Source organism: Gossypium hirsutum, chromosome D05 (genome assembly GCF_007990345.1).
Source record: "Gossypium hirsutum isolate 1008001.06 chromosome D05, Gossypium_hirsutum_v2.1, whole genome shotgun sequence".
Lineage (NCBI taxonomy): Eukaryota > Viridiplantae > Streptophyta > Magnoliopsida > Malvales > Malvaceae > Gossypium > Gossypium hirsutum.
In genome coordinates this window covers 35095438-35102573 of record NC_053441.1, presented here as the reverse complement: position 1 = coordinate 35102573, position 7136 = coordinate 35095438, and positions in this window count along the sequence as shown.

The following is a 7136-nucleotide window of genomic DNA, read 5'->3' as shown; positions in this document are numbered from 1 at the left end:
TTACGGGACACGACATCTTGTTGCCTCGGGATGAGAAACCCTTTCACATTCGTTCAAATCTATCCAAGCATTGTTTTAAAATATGGCATTAATAAAAGGGGAATCATTTCCAATCTTTTCAAATTTTTGATGTTCGACTTTAAGACATTAATAAGTCAATTCGGTACCAATTTTGGGCGTTACGAGAGTGCTAACCCTTCCTCGTGCGTAACTGACTCCCGAACCTATTTTCTCAAAATTCGTAGACCTAAAATTGTTTTCAAGGTGATCCGATCACACCTCAATAAAAGATCGGCAGCGACTCCATTTTTTTGTTTTTTTTTAAAGTATACAACTAATTTTTTGTTTTCAAAAGGTAGTTTCGACAAAGAGTATGAAAAAAATTGAGGAAATAGAAAGAAAGGAACAAAAGGATGATCGAGTAATAATCCATATATAGAAGAAAGAAGTAACTGGAACTCCTAGAACTCAATATTAGGATTTAACAACAACCTTATGCCTTAATAATTATGTAAGCCAACTTGTACTCATAATGAATGGTTAAGGAAAGTTTAACATATCTAAGTCGAGTCACAAAATTTTATATTAATCTATAGGTTTAGCCACTTATATGATAAACTAGTATTCCTTAACTATTTATCAAAATGGTGAGTCAAAAGCTCTAATATTTAATTACTAACCACGATCTATCAATCCTAAATCCTTGTGATAAAACTAGGTAGCACTATTCAGCTACATTTAAAAAAAAGTAGAATTATTCGATTAGGTATTATTACTAAATATGTGACTAACCTCCTCAACTATTCAAATTATCATGCACTATAAACATATATGAGTAAAATCACTTGCCATTTCTTCATAATAAACATATCATAATCAAATTTCATTTTTTTACAAATGTTCACAACTCTGATTCTAATGATCTAAGGCAATTTCATATTCAAATTACTATATATATATAAAGTGAGTAATGTAAATGGTTATGGTTACATATTCACTTGTAATCACATATAGATTTATTACATATTCATACTTGCAATCACATATATATATTCATAATAAAAGGAAGGTCCATACTCATAAAACAACCTTGTGAAGGTTAAAAAAAATGTTAGTAGGTACACCATTGTATTCGTCCCAAATGACAAGGCCCAAAACATAGCCAAATCAAAGAAATATTGGACTACGACGACGTTCAATCTAATGACAAGGTCTTAATCATAAGGTAACCTCATATTGCCCATTGTATTCATTCCCAATGATAGAGTCCAAAATATAACCAAGTTCGATTCAAAATCAATAACCAACAATTCACATATAGAATTTTCATACCAATGATTTTTACAATCATAGTAATGGCCAATACATTTCGGTTAAAAACCTCAATACAAATTCAACCATAATAAACTAGTTGTCTTAAGTAAAAATACATGTATATTCTTAAATTCATTTAAATATATGTATTTATACACACATACACATACATACACATTGATGGGACAATTATAGATTTGGCCAGTAACTTACCTTAAAATTTAATCTACCAACTCATTATTCTAGATGATGTATACCTGAAGAACCTAAAATACATATTATCCATAATTGTTACTATATTAACTACTTCAAAATACATATCATACAAATACTCGTGATGATTTCTTTCAATTAATTAAAATTAGTAAGACTTCCAAAAGTCACATTCATATCATAAAATACATGTAACCTCGAATTGTAAACGATGGGAAAAATAATCTTGCTTCAAAGTCCAAATTTTCATAGTATTATTCTTATTCCTTTTACTTCTTGTGCCTTGGTTCTTCCCCCCCTTTTTTTCTGTACTATGTTGAAAAGTAAAAAGACATCTTGAATTACTTTCACCAATTTACACTTAACCTTTACAAAAATTTTATTTATCCTAAATTTATTACAAAATTAACAATAATTTCATATAAAACATATTATCAAACTAGGCAAGCATATACGAAACAAATTTGATGGGTGTTACAAGAACACAATGCAAATACTTACATAGAGCACCATCTAACATATTAAGGGAGATGGCAACCAAGCAACACGTGCCTTACGTAAACATGACATGTCTATTGATGAAGACTTGTATTGGATAAAGGAATACGTAGATTCTATTCATCAAATAGAGATGAAAAATTTCGTAAATTTTAAATAAAATTTGTTTTGTTTTCATAAAAAAATAATAAAAAAATAGTGAGGTTAGTACTAAACTCTTTTTAGTCTTGTAATACAACCACTGGTCTAATTATAGAAAAATAAAGAAATATGCTTTAGCTAATCAATTCATTTATGGATCCTCACCTCACCTTATCTCTCCTCTCTCTTTCCTGGTTAGTTGATTAAATATGGCAAACTTGTAGTCTTAGTTGTTGGGTTGGCTTGTTGAAATAGCTATACTTATAGCCAAACTTGTAGTCTTAGTTGTTGGGTTGGCTTGTTGAGATTTTCTATTGTTAGTGTAAACAGTTGTTGCAAAGCTTTTTAGCAACAAGTCGACAACAAACTGAAACCTTTTTCTAGGCATGAGGGTGTTAGTACAAATCTCCAGTGACGAAAATCTCGAACAGAAAATGAAGAAATATGACAAGAGTCCAAGATGTGTATGAAGCCACTATCTTTAAAGTTATATTGGCCCCCACCTATATTTGGTGTGCAAAAGAATTTCAATCAAATTCGTCCACTAAGCACTGAGCAATGTATAAAATGAAACTCAATTTCTACAAAAAATTTCTACAGTAACTCTTTATAGAATAATTTAATAATATTAGAAAATGAGGAATAATAGAAAGAATTTTTAGAACTTGTTGGTGTGATTTCCAAATAAAATCTCATTCTTATTTATAGGAAATTTCATGTCTCTCCATAGAGACATCTTTCAATAGGTGTCTTTTCTAAATAATAACATATTCAAAAAGACATAATTATTGTTTGAATAGTTATAAATCTTTTTCAAAAATCAAGTGATATGACTCTTGACAAAGGATTAAAAAATTTAACTTTTGATTAACCACACCGATTCATTTATAATTATTGAAACACTATAAATATTTGAAAATATTCCATCGAAGTGTTGTTAATATTTTATTAGTAATTATGATAATAAAAAGCAACAAAATAGAGGATAAATGTTTGTAAACAGAAAAAAAGAAAAACATTGGAGCCCAAACAATTCAAATGGCTTTAAATTGGAAAGCGATAGAAACTACAAAAAGGAGATTATTCAAACAACCGTGTTATTCCCATTTCAAGGAAGTCAAAGTAATTGACATAGTGAAGCTATCCATATCGACGATATAAAGGAAGTTTCTGTTGTTGAGAGAAATATCGAGCTAAATGATAAAAATATTTTATTGTTAGGGAAATTTTTGTTAGTGCATACATACTTAAAATCACTTGTAATTTTGGTTAGTATTGTTGGAACAATGGCAGCAAGCATCAACAGATTTACAAAGCAAAACCAATGAAAAATCGAAGCAAAAAGAAAAGAAAAGAAAGCAGTAAGTAGGACTTGAATACACAAAAAAAATGTAACTGAACAACCATATTTTCATTCAAAATTCAAAATGTAAATTGATAAAATGACAGTTACCTAATTATTTAACTGCCCCAACTAATACATATCTAGTTATAGCTAAAATGATACACAAAAATAGCTGACCAATTAGCTATTACATCAAAGATCATTCAAACACTAATCCTACTAACTTTCTTACACAAATTTGTAACTAAACAAGATTACATTAAAACAAAATCAATCAAGCAACTGTTGCATTCGGTCAAGCTTCAATGCTGCACTTCCAGTTGCTTTGCTGCTGCTGAACTCAACAGTAGCTGGCTGCTGGTTCCATGTTGCATTGCAGTCCAGCTTTCAATACTCCTCCTTGGACTGTATGCAACACATACCAATTGCACTTCTCAAGGCTTCAAATCGAGTAGCTCCGAAGGGCTTAGTTAACATATCAGCCAATTGAGCCCCTGAGCTGCAGTGAACAAGGCTGACTTCCTTTGTTTGCTCAGCTTTTCGAAAAAAATGAAGTTTAATCTTAAAGTGCTTAGTTTTACCATGGAACACAAGATTTTTAGCTATAGCAACAGCTGATTGATTGTCCACCCAAATCTCAGTTGCTTCAGCTTGGTTTTCATTAAGGTCTTGAAGGAGTTTTCTGAGCCATATGGCCTGATTGACAGCTGCTGCAACTGCAATGTACTTTGCTTCAGCTGTGGACTGAGCAATAGTCTGTTGCTTCTTCGAACTCCAGCAAAACACACTCGATCCAAGTGTGAAGAAGTAGCCAGAGGTACTCTTCATGTCATCAAGAGATCCTGCCTAGTCACTATCTGAGTAACCTTCAAGTCTCAGCTCTTTTCCACTTTCAAATATTACACCAAAGTTAGCTGTCCCTTTAATGTATCTAAGGACTCTTTTTGCAGCTTTCAAGTGAGCCTCATTACAGCAGTGCATGAACCTCGATAGCAAACTGACACCAAACATAATATCTGGCCTAGTTGTTGTTAGATACAACATGCAACCTACTAGGTTTCGATAGTGCCTTTCATCAACCCTTTCTTGGTCACAACTGCTAGTCAGTTTTTCACCTTGAGCCACTGGTGTGCTGACTGTTTTACAATTCTGCATGCAAAATTTATCAAGAATCTTCAAGGCAAATGTATGTTGGCTGATGAAGATGCCTCGATTAGACTGATGCACTTCCATACCAAGGAAGTAAGTCATGATCCCCAAGTCAGTCATCTCAAACACTTGCTACATTTGGACTTTGAACTCATCAATGAGCTCATTTTTGCTGCTTGTCACTAGTAGATCATCTACATACAAAGAAAAAATCAGTAAAATCTCATATTATAACTTCTTTACATAAAGTGTAGGTTCACTAGCACTTTTCTCAAATCCAAGCTTGGACAGGTAGGTTTCAACCCTGTCATACCAGGCCCTTGGTGCCTGCTTCAGGCCATAAAGTGCCTTTCTCAGCCTGTACACTTTGTCTTCATGTCCAGCAACCTTAAATCCATCTGTTTGCTCGATAAAAATCTCCTCTTTGAGAAAGCCATTCAAAAATGCTGATTTCACATCCAATTGGTGAACCTTCCACTGTTTCTGAGCAACTAAGGCAAATAGAAGCTTGATTGTGTCCAATCTTGCTACTGGAGAAAATGTCTCCAAGAAGTCAACTCCATACTGCTGACTGTAGCCCTTCACCACAAGCCTAGCCTTGTGCTTGTTCAATGAGCCATTAGCATTGTATTTGGCTCTATACACCCGCTTAACACCTATGACCTTCTTGTGTTCTGGTCTGTTCACCAATTCCCATGTCTGATTCTTGTTAATCATCTCCAACTCAGCTTCCATAGCTTTCATCCAGTTCCCATCTTTGGCAGCCTCCTCATAGTCAGTAGGCTCAATTACAACAACATTACACCTTTGGTAAACATCAACTAAGGTTCTGGTGCCTCTCATTGGTGTATCATCAACAGCATTAGCATTTGATCCTTCTTCTGTATGTTCAGTAACCAAGTCCAACTGATTTTCTTCAAACAAGCCTGTTTCAGCACCATTTCAGCTCCATACCCTTTCTTCATCAAACTTCACATCTCTACTGACTAAAACCTTCTTTGTTGATGGACCATACACCCTATAGCCCTTCTTGTTACTTCTATAGCCAACAAAAATTCTTGGAATAGCTCTGCTCTCGAGTTTGGTTCTCTTTTCCACTGGAACATGAGCATAGCACACACAACCAAATACTTTCAGGTGTGCTACAACTGGTTTGGCTCCATGCCAAGCCTCAAAAGGAGTTTTGTCCTTGACTGCTCGAGTTGGTAACCTGTTGAGCAGGTATACTGAGGTGTTGACTGCCTCAGCCCAATATTGACTTGGAAGCTTGCTTTGAAACAATAGACATCTGGCCATATCAAGCACAATTCTGTTTTTCCTCTCACATACTCCATTTTGCTGAGGAGTATAGACAGTTGTGAGCTGATGATGAATCCCAACACTTTCACACAGCTTCTGAAATCTATCAGACACATATTTAGAGCCATTATCGGTCCTCAAGGCTCTAATTTTACAGCCAGATTGACTTTCAGCAAATGCTTTGAACTTGCAGAAGGCTTCAAACACTTCTAACTTCTACCTCAAAAAATAAACCCAACAAAGCCTTGTCAAATCATCTATAAACAGGACAAAATACTTGTTGTCACTGATTGAAGCTATTTTCATAGGACCACAGACATCAGAATGCACCAATTTGAGCCTTTCTTGAGCTCTCCAAGCACTTTCAACAGGAAAAGGCAATCTAGCCTACTTACCAAGCTGACAAACCTCACACACAGTCCTACCAGCTTCAATTTTAGACATGTCTTCAACCAAATTTAGCCTATGCAACAAATCTAGGGATCTAAAATTAGCATGGCCTAATCTCCTATGCCACAAATCAGTGCTATCAGCAAGGCTGGTGTATGCCTTTATTTCCACTTGACTTACATCCAACATGAAGCATCTATCAGTCATGGCAACTGTAACTAGCTCCTGACCAAGCAAGTCTTGAACAATGCAGCAACCATTTTTAAAGACCAGGGCATAGCCTTTTTCCACTAATTGGCCTACACTAAGCATATTCTGGTCTAAGTCAGGTACAAAGAGCACATCAGTGATTAGTTTATTACCTGAACCAGTGCTGACCAACACATTACCTTTGCCTTTAGCCTCAATTAGCTTTCCATTTCCAATTCTGATCTTCGAGTAGAAGCTTCTGTCTAGGTTCTTAAACAACCTTTCATCAGCTGCCATATGGTGTGAGCAACCACTGTCTAATAGCCAATCACTGCTGGCTTTTGTTGTGCCAACAAAACAAGATGCTGTAAACACATGCTCCTCCTGAGCTTGCAGATCCTCAGCAGGTCGAGCCTGTTGCTGAGCAGCCTCCTTTGCCTTGCCTTTGCACACCTTCTCCACATGACCAAACTGTTTGCATTTTCTGCATTGGATGTCTGGCCTATACCAGCAATACTTCTCTGAATGTGTTGTCTTCTTGCAGTGAGCACATGGTGGAAACACCCTTTTTCCTTTATCTTTTCTTGATTTGTCTATT